This window comes from Akebia trifoliata, chromosome 6 (assembly GCF_017979445.1).
Source record: "Akebia trifoliata isolate Shusen 1 chromosome 6, ASM1797944v1, whole genome shotgun sequence".
Taxonomy (NCBI): Eukaryota; Viridiplantae; Streptophyta; class Magnoliopsida; order Ranunculales; family Lardizabalaceae; genus Akebia; species Akebia trifoliata.
This window is the reverse complement of record NC_141380.1, coordinates 1272124-1289467: the sequence shown is the minus strand read 5'-3', so window position 1 is coordinate 1289467 and position 17344 is coordinate 1272124. Positions and strand designations below refer to the sequence as shown.

Here is a 17344-nt window from a genome sequence, read left to right as displayed (position 1 = left end):
ATCCGTTAGTAAGAAAATGTTTTTATATTTTATTTTTTGGGTTCATTTTAAGTTTTACTTTAATACAGGGTAAGACCAAACATCAGTCAAATCTTCATGGACTACTCATGCATCATTACATACGTCTCCGTTAATGGATAATGATCACCTAAACATTCAAGCAAGTTTGAAAAACCTACTTTCTTATTCACCAAAAGAACAAGAAATGTGCTTGGTATAAAAATAACAAAACGAATAGAAAACATAAAGCATAAAACAGGTGGTTTCATAGTTTCTTCATGAGGAGATTCACTCCATGTTCTGCTTCTATAACCAACCTCAAAGTAGGGGAATGTTGATATTTAAGAGAAAGTGAGAAAGAGAACTTGGACACAATATGAGATATAAGAACCTTTAATTCTGCCAAAGCAAAGTATTGTCCTAGACAAGTCCGTGGCCCGACACCAAATGGCATGTACGCGTATGGAAATTTGCAAGCACCGACAATTCCATTAACGAACCTCTCTGGTTTAAACTCGAGTGCATCGGGTCCCCATATTTCAGGGTCAGTGTGCACTCTTAGTACAGGAATCCATAGATTTACTCCTTGTGGAACACAAATATCCCCGAACTTCATATCCTTCAAGGCCTCCCTCGACATGATCGACACGGGTGGGTAAAGGCGCAACATCTCATTAATCACCATTGTCATCTGCCAAGGAAATATTGGTTATTGAAATTTTTCGAATTCCATTAACATAAATTTACAAGTGTTATGACATACATAAGTCTTTAATTCATGTTCATCTCATTTGTCTGCATCTTTCTTATATTTTTATTTCTTTTATGATTTGAACCAAGGTATCATTTTCACAATTAGACACAATTAAATTTTGTACTAATGGTGTGCTATTTAAATGTCTAAATCACATGTATACGTACCGTTTTCATCCCACGAATTGTATCGGCGTCTGGCACTCGGTTACCACAAACTTCTAGCACCTCAGCACGAACACAATCTTGCCATTTAGGATGTGAAGCTAATAGCATTAAGATCCATGAGGCGGAGACAGCAGTAGTCTCGTACCCAGCTTGGTAGATGTTCTTGCAGTTGTCGACAATGAATTTGGTCAGTATCTATCTCTAACTCACCATTGTTAGCGCCTTCGAGTATCGTTTGTAATAGATCCTTCTTAAATGTTGTTTCTTTACGCTTCTTCACCAGATCTAAGATCAACGAGTGAACTTCTTTCTCCAACCTCCAGATTTCTCTGTTGCTCTTAGTGGGGAGGATATATCTAACAAAATAAATTTTCAAGAAATAAATATCACCTAATCATCTTTTTCATATATATATATATATATATATATATATATATAGGTCCCGTTCAGCAACAAACATTTTGGCAAAACATTTTTCAAAACATGGGTTAGAGGTTTTAGAATGGGCTGATTTTTGGTGAGGATGATCTCTACGGTGAGGAGATCATCCTCACCAAAAATCAGCCCATTCCAAAATTTCTAGCCCCAGTTTCAAGTTGAAAAATCGTGGACCGTCCATTTTTTGTAAATCATTTTTGATGAGGTTAGAAGTTTTGGAATGAGCTGATTTTTGGTGATGATGATCTCCTCACCGTAGAGATTATCCTCACCAAAAATCAGCCCATTCCAAAACCTCTAACCCATGTTTTGAAAAATATTTTGCCAAAATGTTTGTTGCTATTTCCCATATATATATATATATATATATATATATATATCTAGGGTCCCGTTCGGCACCCTAAGTTTTACCACACACTTTAACAAACGTGTTTTGTCTTATATGAGTTAGAAGTTTCGGAATGAGCTGATTTTTGGTGAGGATGATCTCTATGGTGAGGAGATCATCCTCACCAAAAATCAGCTCATTCCAAAACTTCTAACTCCGTCAAAATTGATTTACAAAAAATGGACGGTCCACTATTTTTCAACATGTAAACATGGGGCTAAACATTTCGGAATGGGCTGATTTTTGGGGAAGATGATCTTCTAATCATAGAGATCATCCTCACCAAAAATCAGCTCATTCCAAAACTTCTAACCCATGTAGGACAAAAAACGTTTGTTAAAGTGTGTGGTAAAACTTAGGGTGCTGAACATTTCCCATATATATATATATATATATGGGGGGCGTTCAAGGGCCAACTTTTTAGCAAACTTTTTGGCAAAACATTTTTCAAAACATGGGTTAGAGGTTTTGGAATGGGCTGATTTTTAGTGAGGATGATCTCTACGGTGAGGAGATCATCATCACCAAAAATCAGCACATTCAAAAACTTCTAACCCCATCAAAAACAGTTTACAAAAAATGGACGGTCCACGATTTTTCAGCTGGTAAACATGGGTTAGAAGTTTTGGAATGGGTTGATTTTTGGTGAGGATGATCTACTCACCGTAGAGAACATCCTCACCAAAAATCAGCCCATTCCAAAACCTCTAACCCATGTTTTGAAAAATGTTTTGCCAAAAAGTTTGCTAAAAAGTTTGCCCTTGAACGCTACCCTATATCAAACTTTTTAGCAAACTTTTTGGCAAAACATTTTTCAAAACATGGGTTAGAGGTTTTGGAATAGGCTGATTTTTGGTGAGGATGTTCTCTACGGTGAGTAGATCATCCTCACAAAAAATCAGACCATTCCAAAACTTCTAACCCATGTTTACAATCTGAAAAATCGTGGACCGTCCATTTTTTGTAAACTGTTTTTGATGGGGTTAGAAGTTTTGGAATGAACTGATTGGTGATGATGATCTCCTCACCGTAGAGATCATCCTCACCAAAAATCAGCCCATTCCAAAACCTCTAACTCATGTTTTGAAAAAGTTTTGCCAAAAAGTTTGCTAAAAAGTTTGCCATTGAAAGCTACCCTATATATATATATATATTGGGAAATGTTCAGCACCCTAAGTTTTACCACACACTTTAACAAACGTTTTTTGTCCTACATGGGTTAGAAGTTTTGGAATGAGCTGATTTTTAGTGAGGATGATCTCTATGATTAGAAGATCATCCTCCCCAAAAATCAGCCCATTCCGAAATGTTTAGCCCCATGTTTACACGTTGAAAAATTGTGGACCGTCCATTTTTTGTAAATCAATTTTGATGGGGTTAGAAGTTTTGGAATGAGCTGATTTTTGGTGAGGATGATCTCCTCACCATAGAGATCATCCTCACCAAAAATCAGCTCATTCCAAAACTTCTAACCCATGTAAGACAAAACGCATTTGTTAAAGTGTGTGGTAAAACTTAGGGTGCCGAACGGGACCCATATATATTAGAAATGCATTAAATAGTGATTGAATATTTCTCATACCTTAGGGCAGGAAGCCCAATGAGTAAATTTGACTTGGACATAGCCTTTTGAAGAGATCGAAGCCTCATGAAAATCTCTTTTCCTTTAGCAAAGTTGCTCCCAAAGCAAGCTCTTGAGACATCTCCAGAGAAGCTTCTCATGTCCTCATCAATTCTGATATCCATTATGCACTCTTCACCTTCAAATCTACTTTCCCACGACTTCAATAGTGAATTTGCAGACTCCACCATTAAGTTCACCATTCCCTAAAATGAGATGTGATTTTTAAACTACATAAATTAAAAAGATACAAAAGAAAAATAAAAATAACTAATAAAACTTAGGGACACTGATCTTGAATGTTTACTTTTCTTAAAAAAATATTTATGAAAAAGGGTTAGGAAAGAAAAATACAAAAACAAGTTTTTTTATTATTATTATTAACGAAGACCAAGGTCAATGAGTATGCCATCAAATTTTAAAGTTAGGAATGTTCACCAAGGCACGGATTGGGCACCTCTAAAATAAATGAGGTTTTAGGCTTTTAAAATAATATGAAAGGATAATTTAAGCATTTTCAAAAAAGAAATTTCAAAAGATCCTACTTTAAAGATTACTAGCCTTGGGATCTGTGCAATTTCATCTCACAATGTTTACATGTTTATGTGAGGGATAAAGATGTGTTTTATGGGTGGCGTTCTTTTGACAAAATTCTAGAGAAAGCATTTTGTCTTACATGGGCTAAATTTTGTGGAATGGACTGATTTTTTGTGAAGATGATCTCTATGAGAAGAAAATCATCTTTACAAAAAAATCAGCAAGTTCTGAAATTTCTTACCCTAGTTTATAAGATGAAGAATTGTGAATCGTCCTTTTTTACTATTAGTTTGTAACCACTTTTCATGGGGTTAGAAGTTTTAGAATTGGTTGATTTTTTGAGAAGTTGATCTACTGACTATAGGAATCATCATCACAAAAAATCATTTCATTTCAAAAAATTTTAGCCATATAAGACAACACTTTGTCTAAAATGTTGACTAAGATTTTGGCTGTTATATATATATAGATATAGGGTCCCGTTCAACACCAAACATTTAGGCCAACATTTTAACCAACCATTTTTGTCCTACATGGGTTAGAAGTTTTGGAATGCGCTGATTTTTGGTGAGGGTGATCTCTACGGTGATGAGATCATCCTCACCAAAAATCAGCCCATTCCAAAACTTCTAGCCCCATGTTTACAAGTTGAAAAATCGTGGACCGTCCATTTTTTGTAAACCATTTTTTATGGGGTTTGAAGTTTTGGAGTGGGCTGATTTTTGGTGATGATGATCTCCTCGTCGTAGAGATCATCCTCATCAAAAATCAGCCCATTCCAAAACCTCTGACCCATATTTTGAAAAATGTTTTGCCAAAATGTTTGGTATATATATATATATATATATAAAAGTGGCGTTCTGAGGTCCTAAAGAGAGCCAAACATTTTTCAATGTATGAGGTAGATGTTTCAAAATGGGCAAATTTTTTGTGAGGATGATCTTTATGATGAGGAGATCATCCCCACCAAAAATCAGCCCATTCTGAAACTTCTAACCTCATCAAAAGTGATTTATAAAAATCAGACGGTCCACAATTCTTCAACTTGTAAACTAGGTTTAGAAATTTTGGAATTAATGGATTTTTGGTGAGGATGATGACAAGATCTTCCTCACAAAAAATCCACCCATTTTGAAACGTCTACCCCATTCACTGAAAAATGTTTGGCACAATGTTTGGCTCTCTTTAGGGCCTCCGCACACTCCCCAACGGATCGCAAGCATCTGACGGTTTTAATGATAAAAACAGTAGAAAATTAAAGTTACCCCATGTTCAAATTTTAAATTATTTAAAGTACTTTTTGGCAGCGATTACATAAAGTACTTTTTGACTACTGAATATACAGAAAATGTCATCTAATTAATAGAAGGAATGACATCTGGTTTAAGAAATACAATTAAGGCATCGGAAACGTTTTTATTTCTCCTTAGGTCGAGTGTAAATTATTTCACATTCTGAGGCTGCCCAATCAGAGAGACTTTTCACATTTTGATCAGTTTTTTAAAAGGCGTTTGAGGTGGTTTGCACATTAAGATGGGTGGTGATGTTGTGGTGGTCATTTATAATATCTTGAAAGGTTTAAATTTTATTTTATTTTTATTTGTTGTTTTCCCTAATCCTTGGTTGAATTATTATTTACTTAATTTTAAATTAAACAAGTATAAGATGAAAATATCTAGTTCCCCATATAAGATTTACCCCTAATTTTCTTTTGTTTTGTTTTGTTTGTTTTTTTGTTTTTTTTTTTAAATCTCCAAACTTCTCAGATAACAGATGTAGTGCGAGATGTGAACTTTAAAAGAAAATTAAGGGAAAAAAATTGAAAATTCTCGAAAAAGTGGAAAGGGAAAAAAAAAATCTGGTGTTTAATGCACTTGGGGAAATGAGGAAAAAGTAGTGTTGGTTTTTCAATGTTGGGAGGGTATAATGGTGTGAGAATAACATCAGGAGATGAGAAAATCTTTTTCCAAAAGGCTTGGATGGTAAATATTTTCCTCAAAGAGAGTAATATTATTTTTCTAGAACAATGATTTCGTATAAGAAAATCTGCTGCAATCATACGCTTGCAAAAATCGCATTTTCTGAAGGAAAAAAAAAAACCCCATTTTCCATTGAGCTCTCGTTCGAACACATTTTAACAGAGAGAGAGAGAGAGAGAGACATCGATGGCGAGAATCATTCGAACCTTGAGATAGAGGGAAAGAAATTTTCGAACTCTTTCTGTAAGTTGAGAAAGAAAGAGAGAAAGAGAGAGAGACAACTTTAATTTTCTACTGCTTATCTTTAAAACCGTCAGACGCTTGTAATCCGTCGGATCTGTTCAGATCTAACCGTTCAGAAACTTTGGCTCAAAACTTGATTTACTTTAGGACTTTAAACCACTACCACATATAATATTTTACATAGAGTGGCAATGCTCCACATTCTACGCCAAGAAACTTATTATGACATACCCCTTGACCTCAGTCTTCTCTGAGATACTGATAAAATAAACCCTCAACTTCAACCTCAACCTCCTGTGGGAAAAAAAAAAAAAAAATTGCCCTCCATTTTCATTCAATTTCCAAACCTCATAAATAAGATAGGATTTATTTTTTTCTTTGGAAGTAGGAAATAATGGACTCTTTGATAGAAAAATCAAGGGTTTTATTAAGAGGTTGAAGATAAGTGATTGAAAATTAGGGTTTTTGGCTAAAGATTTGTCTTAAGAGTCTTCCAGAATAGACTTGAGGACAATTGTACATCCAAGAATATCTCTAAAATATTTACAAAAAGGTGGAAAGATGGATGTGTGTATAAATATTCCATAAATTAAATTAAATTAAACTTACCTTAACCTTTTCCATGTAGAGTTCAGGAGCTATGATTTTTCTTTGGTGTGCCCAATAAGCACCATTTGAAGTAAGAATTCCTTGACCAAGCAAAGCACCTCTATCCTTCTGTTGATATCCAGGCTTCCCTAAGTCCAAAGATGTACAAGTGCACATCTCCTTCACCACATCAGGGTTTGTTAGGTACAGTAGTTGTTGATTTCCACGAGAAAACATGAATATTTTACCTGTTAATTTTATTAGAAAATCAATCATATAAATATAAAAGTATTTAATGATCAAAATCATTAACTCAAGAATCAATTAAGACCACCAAAATTAAATAAAATCAACAAATGCTTGAGAACAAGTAAAAGTTGGAGTGCCAATAGAGGCTCATTCATTTTTTTTTTTTTTTTCTGAATTAGATTTATATTTTTTGAATTTAGGATTTTATATGAGCATAATTATTTTGTAATCTTAAGATTATAATTTGAAGCAATCTTTGTAATTTTGGAAGAGTTTGTTCTAATCATGAATTAAAGTGGGATAAATAATTGAAAAAATTAAGAGTGTAATAAGCAGAAGATGGGATGTCAATAATGGAATCTCTCTTTATGTGTTTTCTCTAAAGTTTCCTTAATCGGACAGTCCCATCATTTTCTTTCTCTGTAATGGGTGGTAGATATGGTATAGTTACTATGACTAAGTCAATGCAAGTTTCACGTTGATTAACTTGTTGAGCAAATACCAATAGGAGAGTAGAGGGTCCATTTAGTGGCGACAAAAACTTTAAATAAATTAAAAAGGACAAAAACTTTAAACATTTTCTATGATTCAAACTCCTTACATGGTCCAAGATCCATTATATAATAATATAAAATGATCTGACATAATTCCACGAATTTTGAAAACATGTGATAGAATTGTATAGCTTCGTATTCCTCGGGATATGTAACTGGCCATCAATTTGACATTAGGTAGCACCGACAGATGGACCACCAAAGTTAACATTTAGTTGACAGTAGTCATCATCATTCACGTGACACCCAATCTCATTTATCAATTTCTTTTTATATAAATTTCATCGAAGCTCAATAATTATCCCTCACCTTTTGACAAAAACTTTCAATAAATTAAAAAGATCCGAGGAGTGATAGCTCATCCTTGGAGCAAGGAGCATCACACAAATTCTCCCCTCTGCTACACGTGGGCGGTTGAGGGGTTCCAAAAATGTTTTACATTTCCTATGATTTTAAACTCCATACATGCTTAAAAGACCTATTGTATTCTTTGATTGATAATGAAAAATAACCTAATATAATTCTATGAATTTTGAAAACAAATTAAAAAAAAAAAAAAAAATTTATTTTGAATTTAAGAGTTTGGTGGAAGTTCGATAGTCTTCCATTTTCTATATTTTGAATTAAGTCTAAAAGAAAAATCATTTTATTTTATTTTATTTTTTATATGAGTTTTTTCATGAAATCTAGAGGATTATGGTATTGTATTGGCCATGTGATAAACCATTTGAATAAAATGACTTTTAGTAAGACTTAAAATCTTACTAAGTTAGTGAGGAAAGTGTTAGTGATTCGCATATAAAATTTTCTCGTAATTTAAGATTCTTTATAAAGATATATATTTTTTTTAAATGATTAAACTAAAATTATAACTCTTATTAAAAAGACTAAATTATTTGGTGAAAGGAGTTATACTTCACTTGATGGGATAAGGAGTTGATGCTTTCGCTTTGTTCCTACTAGATCCAACAACAGATCAATTAGTGAAGCGCAAACTAACCAATTTGAGAATCCACCCATTTTGGATCATTGCATTATGTCATTTGGTACAAAGAGTAAAGTTTTTTTGAAGAATTTCATTATGCTCTTCTTGCTATTTATGAAAGAGAAGCAAATTTTCTATTATGTGTCAAAGAAATCTTTAAATATTAATTATTTTTTGAACTTTTTAACATTATAGTTGTATTTATAGTTAACATGCTTGAATCATAGAAATACACAAGCAAGCCAAACTAATGAACCAAGAAACAAAGAATAAATGGGTTGAGGCTCTCAATCAACATAACCGTAGAGAAATGAATCCCTATAAGTACTAATCTCTAGGAAATCTATTTTTTTCCCTCAAATCCATACCCTCATGTTGATAGACAGTCACAACCATGAATAAAAATTTGATCCTGCCAACCACAGCCTCACCCACCTTTGAGGAACATAATGCTTGTTGGAAACCTAGTATATAAAATAAAATAAAATATTATAAAATATACTCCAATCCATAAAAAATGAAAAATAAATAAAATATTTTAAAGTTACTAATCAAGCTAATATTTATTTAAAGTTCTAACTACCAAACATCACATCCTTATTGGGTTCCCAATCATTGGAAAGATAAAATACATAATCAAACCATTTAAAACTTGCTTTCTTCTTCGAAGTAGTAGAAAACAAAAGAAATAATAAAAAAAAAATTAAGAGAAAACGTGAAATGCACTCCATGTTTAGGCTCTACAACTAAACTCAAAACATGGGAATGTTGATAATTAGGAGAAATTGAGAAAGATAACTTGGACACAATAAGAGATATAAGAACTTTCGATTCTACCAAAGCAAAGTACTGTCCCAGACACGTGCATTTTGCAACACCAAATGGTATGTACGCGTGTGGAAGATTGCAAGCACCAACAATTTCAAGAGTGACCTTTCTAGTTTAAATTTGAGCAAATCAGGTCCCCATATGTCGGGGTTTGTGTGAAGTCTCAGCTTGGTTCAACCCAACTTTATGCCTTATGATACTCGACTTATGAGCTTGTCTCCACCCCATGACCTATGCCTTATGGTACCTAACTTATGTGTTTGACTCAACCCAATCTTATACTAGGTGTTGTGTATTATATCCCAACCTATGCATTATACCCGGGCTTTAAACCCGGAACTACGTGTATCCCTATAGGTCATGTGTCACCATCCTAGGTCTTGCAAATTTGACCCTCCACACATATCTGCAACCAATTTCAATTATAATCAATTTATTGGACTTACTAAAACATAGTTATCGATCAACCAATGCTCATTTAACCTTACTATATGCGAATGCAAATTTACCAAAGAGAAAATTCTTCTTTTTGGTCCGGTAGAAGAAAAGTTCTTTCATACAAATGTGATGCAAAGGGAAACCCAATAGATCAAGCCCATATGACTATTTATTTATGAATAATAAAAAATTATAATGTGAAATCAATAGCTCATTTACTACTATTAAGCCCACCAAAACACCAGACATCCCAAATCCAAGCCATTTAGCCTAATTCTGACCAACTAATAAAACTACAATCCTCTTTACTCTGGACCAATTGAATCTAATAACACATGTTCAGCACATTTATAAAAAATGTATGTGGACTACTAAAGCCCAAAATATTCGAATGAGACCAATAGTAAAGCTCACGATAGGTTCTTTATTGGCCCTCCACGTAGTAACAAAGTTCGGTTTTGGTAATTGTTGGGTGGGGCTTCAATTTGGTAAATTCAGATAACTTCATAAAGGTTTCATAAAAAATCATGAAAATCTTGGAAAATATAAAAACAAGGTTTTTGGATTTCTCACCAAAATCCATATCGTGCAACCTTCTAAAAATCCGTACCTTGTTATTGAGATTAATAAAACAGTTTAGGTTGAAGGGCATATTTTTTACCATATTTTGCGATAAATTGACACCTAGTTGATTAATTTATCAATTCTCCCTACTAGTCCCTTATTCGGGGAATTTTACAATTTTTTTGAAAATTTTGATGAATTTTGTGATTACTACCCCTATGTTTTAAGATTCATGACATGCCCCTTGACATCGGTCTTCTCTCATAGATCAACAAAAAATGTCCTATTTTTTTTTAATTCTTTCTAAAATAAGAAATCTTCAATCTCCTAAATGATGGTGGTGATGAAGATGACGGCAACAATAATGCCAATGATGTGATGGTGGAGGTGATGATGCTGATCATAATGATTATCATGATGAACACAATAACCCTCATCAACATCAGAGAGGTTGAAAATTATTTATTTTGGAGAAAAAAGCAATGGATTTTAAGTTATTTCCATTATTTTCTCAATAATCTCTAAGAGAATACCAAGTCAAGGGCGGGTCACCAATTTTAAAACATATACGTATCTCAAATAATCAGCTAATGGCAACTGTTTTGGATAGGTGTGAGCCATGATTTTCTTGTAGGGGGGCAAATTATAGTTGACTGTTGAAGAGCCGATGAGTGATTTTGAGGAGAAAATTCAAGGGTTTCTTTTGTTTGAGGTTGAAGAAAAAGTCATTAGGACATTTTTCATTAGTCCATGAGAGAAGACCTAAGTCAAGGAATAGTGTAATCCATTTAATACTTTTTACAGGGATCTCAAATACTGACCAAAACCCCTACATGCCTCTATGATCAGTCAAATCTTCATGGACTCCTCATGCATCGTTACATATGTATCCGTTAATAGATAACGATCACATACACCATCAAGCAAGTTTGAAAAACTTGCTTTCTTATTCACCAAAATACAAGAAATGTGCTTGGTATAAAAAGAGCAAAACCAATAGAAAACATAAAACATAAAACAGGTGGTTTCATAGTTTCTTCATGAGGAGATTCACTCCATGTTCTGCTTCTACAACCAACCTCAAAGCAGGGGAATGTCGATATTTAGGGGAAAGTGAGAAAGAGAACTTGGACACAATAAGAGATATAAGAACCTTTAATTCTGCAAAAGCAAAGTACTGTCCTAGACAAGTTCGTGGCCCGAAACCAAATGGCATGTACGCGTATGGAAATTTGCAAGCACCAACAATTCCATTAGCGAACCTCTCTGGTTTAAACTCGAGTGCATCGGGTCCCCATAATTCAGGGTCTGTGTGCACTCTTAGCACAGGAATCCATAGATTTACCCCTTGTGGAACACAAATATCCCCCAACTTCATATCCTTTAATGCCTCCCTCGACATGATCGACACGGGTGGGTAAAGGCGCAACATTTCATTAATCACCATTGTCATCTGCCAATGAAATATTGGTTATTGAAATTTTTCGAATTCAATTAACATAAATTTACAAGTGTTATGACATAAATACGTCTTTAATTCATGTTCATCTCATTCGTTGCATCTTTCTTATATTTTTATTTCTTTTATGATTTGAACCAAGGTATCATTTTCACAATTAGACACAATTAAATTTTGTACTAATGGTGTGCTATTTAAATGTTTAAATCACATTTATATGTACCATTTTCATCTCACGAATTGTATCGGCATTTGGCACTCGGTTACCACAAACTTCTAGCACCTCGGCACGAACACGATCTTGCCATTCAGGATGTGAAGCTAATAGCATTAAAATCCATGCCGCGGAGACGGCAGTAGTCTCATACCCAGCTTGGTAGATGTTCTTGCAGTTGTCGACAATGAATTGGTCAGTATCTATCTCTAACTCACCATTGTTAGCACCTTCGAGTATTATTTGTAATAGATCCTTCTTAAATGTTGTTTCTTTACGCTCCTTCACCAAATTTAAGATCAACGAGCGAACTTCTTTCTCCAACCTCCAGATTTCTCTGTTGATCTTATTGGGGATATGTCTAACAAAATAAAATTTCAAGAAATAAATATCACCTAATCATCTTTTTCATATATATATATATATATATATATATATATTAGAATTCTATTAAATAGTGATTTAATATTTCTCATACCTTAGGACAGGAAGCCCAATGAGTAAATTTGAATTGGACATGGCCTTTTGAAGAGATCTAAGCCTTAAGAAAATCTCTTTTCCTTCGGCAAAATTGCTCCCAAAGCATGCTCTTGAGATTACATCACCAGAGAAGCTTCTCATGTCCTCATCAATTCTTATATCCAATATGCACTCTTCACCTTCAAATCTACTTTCCCATGACTTCAATAGTGAATTTGCAGACTCCACCATTAAGTTCACCATCCCCTAAAATGAGATGTGATTTTTAAACTACATAAATTAAAAGGATACAAGAGAAAAATAAAAATAACCCATGTATAAAACTTAGGGACAATGATCTTGAATGCTTTATTTATTTATTTATTTATTAATATTTATGAAAAAGGGTTAGGAAAGAAAAAAAAAACAAGTTTTTTATTATTATTAACGAAGACCAAGGTCAATGAGTATGCTATCAAATTTTAAAGTTAGGAATATTCACCAAAACATGGATTAGGCACCTCTAAAATAAATGAGGTTTTAAACTTTTTCTTTTGGAAGAAAAAAAAAAAAATTACTAGACCCTAGGATCTGTGCAACTCCATCTCACAACGTTTAACATGTTTATGTGAGGTATAAAAATGTGTTATATATATATACACACACACTATTTTACATAAGGGGGCGGTTCATGGGACATATGTAAATACAATGGTTTTTCAAAATATGGGTTAGAGGTTTTGGATTGAGCTGATTTTTAAAAATGAAATGTCAAAAGATCCTCCTTAAAAGATTACTAGACCCTAGGATCTGTGCAACTCCATCTCACAACGTTTAACATGTTTACGTGAGGTATAAAGATGTGTTATATATTTATATATACACACACTATTTTACATAAGGGGGCGGTTCATGGGACATATGTAAATACAATGGTTTTTCAAAATATGGGTTAGAGGTTTTGGATTGAGCTGATTTTTAAAAAAGAAATGTCAAAAGATCCTCCTTAAAAGATTACTAGACCCTAGGATCTGTGCAACTCCATCTCAAAACGTTTAACATGTTTATGTGAGGTATAAAGATGTGTTATATATGTATACACACACTATTTTACATAAGGGGGGCGGTTCATGGGACATATGTAAAAACAATGGTTTTTCAAAATATGGGTTAGAGGTTTTGGATTGAGCTGATTTTTTGCGAGGATGGTCACTATGATGAGAAGATCATCCTCACAAAAAATCAACTCAATCTGAAACTTCTAAATCCATCAAAAGTGATTTACAAATTATTGACAAAAAATCGACGGTCGACATTCTAAATCACTGATTTTTTTTTTCCTGATGATCTTCCCATAATAGAGATCATCCTCACAAAAAATCAGCTCAATCCGAAATTTCTAACCCATATTTTGAAAATTTATTAATGTTAAATTGTTTTTACATATGTCCCTTGATCCGTTCCCTTTACATAGAATGGCATAAATACTCCATATTCTACATCAAGGAACTTATTATGGCATATCCCTTGACCTCAGTCTTGTCTGAGATACTGATAAAATAGGCCCTCAACTTCAACCTCCTGAGGGAAAAAAATTACCCTCCTTTTTTTATTCAACTTCCAAACCTCATAAGCAAGATAGAATTTTTTTTTGGGAAGTAGAAAACAATAGATTCTTTGATAGAAAAATCAAGGGTTTTATTCAAGAGGTTAAAGATAATTAATTGAAGATTAGGATTTTTGGCTAAAGATTTGTCATAGAGTCTTCCTGAATAGACTGAGGACAATGAACATCCAAGGATATCTCTAAAACATTTACAAAAAGGTGGAGGGATGGATGAGTGTATAAATATCCCATAAATTAAATTAAACTTACCTTAACCTTTTCCATGTAGAGTTCAGGAGCTATGATTTTTCTTTGGTGTGCCCAATAAGCACCATTTGAAGTAAGAATTCCTTGACCAAGCAAAGCACCTCTATCCTTCTGTTGATATCCAGGCTTCCCTAAGTCCAAAGATGTACAAGTGCTCATCTCCTTCACCACATCAGGGTTTGTTAGGTACAGTAGTTGTTGATTTCCACGAGAAAACATGAATATTTTACCTGTTAATTTTATTAGAAAATCAATCATATAAATATAAAAGTATTTAATGATCAAAATCATTAACTCAAGAATCAATTAAGACCACCAAATGAAGGGTGAAGATCAAATGTATATACCATATTGTTCTCTCCACTGTTCTAAGAATGGCAAGATAAAGGAAGAACAATCATGAGAGATGTGACCATCTCTTTGCTCCTTAATTACATTCGATAGAAGAATTTTTTCATTTCTGGAATATTTCCATAGAGAAAAGAAGGTGATGGGCCTTTAATCCCTTGCTTTCGAAGTTGTGATCGACGCTTTTCAGGCTTCAAGCACAGATCCTCATAGAGACGTATAAGATACCCAACCAAAGCAAGTACAATGAAAGAGAAGAATATCTTCAAAACTACTAAGGTCTCCATACTCTCTCTCTCTCTCTCTCTCGATGATAATGTGGTGCATTTGTTCAAGGGTTCACTTCAATTTATAGGTGTTTGCATCTGATTCTGAACCATTGTTTTAAAACTCGTTAAGTCAGACTCCACTCGTTTGAATTTCGAGCTGAATCGTCCTTAAACTCGACTGAATCAACTTGAATTCCCACCGCTTCTCTTAGAAACTCAACCGAGTTTGTGGTTATCTTTATGTCTTTTATGAATTGTTACTCACCCAAGTGGACTCACGAGCCTTCGAGTTGGTCATCGAGTTCTTGTGTCGTGGATTCGATCTTTTAAACTAAGATTTGAATTTAAAATTTATTTTTGCTTTCTATAGTTGCTATTGATTATCCCAACTTTTACTAATTATACTCAATTAAAAATAAAGAAAATAAGCGAATGCTTGAGAACAAGTAAAAGTTGGGGTGCCAAGAGAGGCACATTCATTTTTTTTCTTAATTAGATTTATATTTTTTTGGATTTAGAATTTTATAAGAGGGTAATCATTTTGTAATCTTGTGATTATAATTTGAGGTAAACCTTTTGTAATTCTTGAAGAGTTTGTTCTAATCTTTAATTGGGATGAGATGAATAATTGAAAAATTGGGAGTGAAATAAGCACAAGATGGGGTGTCAATGGCATCTCTATTATGTTTTTTCTCTAAAGTTTGCTTAATCATCATTTTCTTTCTCAGTAATGGGTGGTAGATATACTATAGTTTAAGAGTTAGGCTAGCATTGCTAAGTTCCACGTTGATTAACGTGTTGACCAAGTACCACCATGACCGTCCCGATTTCATCTGTTATACAATTAAAAAAATAATTTTTTTTTTTTTTTTTTTTGGCTTAGTCTAAGGTTTGGAAAAGGACCTCAACTTCCAAGTTTAAACTTACAACCCAAAAATGTAAATTTATATTCTTTTAAAAAAAATTAAAATTTTATTATCTACATCCCTTTGACATCGATCATGTTTTTGACTGGTCATGAAACTTTATGTACTTAAAGAAAGGTTAAGAAAATTGGTTTTTCTTGACTAAATATACCTATAAATATAATATGGCAAGAAAAAAAATTCTCACATAAATTTTGCTCATAGTGCTCGCAGAATCCCGGATCCACCAATCCAATGGGCCTATGTGTGAATGGCATCCCTAATTTATAAAACTATCCTCATTAGGCTTGACATGGCATGAATTGGTGAACTTATGTATGAAAAATTTTATGATAAAAAAATCATTCATATGCTATAGTGTACCACTAGGGAAGGCGCTAACACCCCTTGCAACCATAGTTATCAAATTCTCTAAAAAATTTATAAAAGACTAATGTTAATCTAACGCTCGTTTTTCAGACGTCCCCATATGATCCCTGACCTAGCAATTACAAAATCATAAATCTTTTTCTTGAGTATCCCAAAGCAAAGATCTATGGTTCTGTGAAGAGTGTTAGATTATCGCGACTCTTTTATAAAATTATCTGAATAAGAGATTAATTGATTAAATTGACAAATCATCTAATTAATGGATAATACATCAATTAGTCATGGAATATGATCATATTTTTATTCTTCACCCTCAAATTTTTTATTTTCTTCATCATTCAAATCAAAAGAACGTGATAAGATTTTTAGATAATCATTTTTGGTGAGAACCCAATAACATCATTTGTATATTCTTAAAAAAAAAAAAAATCCAATTTTTAAAGTAACTTTTTTGAATTTATTGAAATTAATCCAATTTAAGCCATGAGAATAATTAGCCAACCCAAACTTTGTTACTATTCTTACAACTCACAAGATAAATTATAGTTTTAGAGGGATAGTCATGTAGCCACCCAAGAATTTTTTAAATTATATATAATATTTGATTTATGCATTTTATTAGATGGCCAGAAGTATAAGATGGGTTGAAAAATTCAAAATAATGATGAAAACTTGAGTATAGCATCTTATTAAGAAGTTTCTAGACTTAAAAAATGCAGAGCTGAGATGGAAGAAAAATATTCTTTTTGTTACAGCTTTCCTGATTTATTAGAAATTTGATCTCTAGGAGATCAGTTTTTTTTTTTTTAATTTAATTTAATTAGAAACTAGAACTTACGTCTTGGGTGTATTTTTACCTAATGTAGGAGAACAATAGAAGGTTCCAAAGGACCATAATGAGGTCTTCAGCTCAATAATCTGGATGGGATGATGGCAGCGAGACTTGAATGGGAGTGGTGGAATGCAACCATAATTCAACTACTTAAGAAACTTATCAAATAAATACCACTTAATTATAATAATTAATAATGAAAGAAAAAAAAAAAAAAAAACTTAATAAATTAATAGGGATATTTACGAAAAAGTAATCAACT

At 33.2% G+C, this 17344-nt stretch overlaps 2 pseudogenes across 2 annotated transcripts; both read right to left on the bottom strand.

Annotated features, from left to right (window-relative positions):
* Positions 1–255: 255 nt before the first annotated feature.
* LOC147399435 (cytochrome P450 714C2-like) lies at positions 256–7581 on the bottom strand (annotated as a pseudogene). The gene is made up of 5 exons (XR_015179515.1): positions 7566–7581; positions 6737–6963; positions 3330–3574; positions 922–1277; positions 256–691 (listed from the first exon to the last, which is right to left on the bottom strand). The product of XR_015179515.1 is annotated as a cytochrome P450 714C2-like (transcript).
* A 3759-nt stretch (positions 7582–11340) lies between these two features.
* On the bottom strand, positions 11341–14989 carry LOC147399434 (cytochrome P450 714C2-like; annotated as a pseudogene). The gene is made up of 5 exons (XR_015179063.1): positions 14686–14989; positions 14342–14568; positions 12485–12732; positions 12016–12367; positions 11341–11786 (listed from the first exon to the last, which is right to left on the bottom strand). The product of XR_015179063.1 is annotated as a cytochrome P450 714C2-like (transcript).
* Between the last annotated feature and the right edge of the window lie 2355 nt (positions 14990–17344).